We start from the raw sequence: 513 nt of genomic DNA, 5'->3' as shown, positions 1-513 counted from the left end.
TTTTTTTTTTTAATTTTCAGGCACTAGCCTCAAGTTCTTTGCAGAAGGGAGAAGAAAGATGTTAACGCTGCTAGTAATTTTCATTACAGGAGAGCATGGTGGCTCTGGAAATCTCACCGTTACATTACAAAAACCAACAAAATAGTGAACGACTGTCACTTTTGCTGGCAGTGAAGAAATAACAGTATAAATGAACGTGATTAAAATAGCTGCATAGTTCTCTCCCCACGCTCTTCATCCTATGGATTATATGAAATAAGGTCAATATTTAGCAACATTTGGCCAAGGAGAATTCATCCATGCCTCGATCTAAGACATACCATGCAGATAACTAAGTTATTAAAACTACTGTGTAGGAGAACATGTATGGCACCATCAATGTCTCCTGTGGCATTGAGGTCATAGGTATTTTTGTGCCTTAGGGGACATTGTTACAAAATTATGGAATGTAAACCGGAGGGGTGGGTGGGAAACGTCCTTTGTGTACAGCTTGTTGATAGCGTGCTTACCAGA

This window comes from Meleagris gallopavo, chromosome 9, assembly GCF_000146605.3.
Source record: "Meleagris gallopavo isolate NT-WF06-2002-E0010 breed Aviagen turkey brand Nicholas breeding stock chromosome 9, Turkey_5.1, whole genome shotgun sequence".
Classification (NCBI taxonomy): Eukaryota; Metazoa; Chordata; class Aves; order Galliformes; family Phasianidae; genus Meleagris; species Meleagris gallopavo.
Note: the sequence above shows the minus strand (reverse complement) of the source record.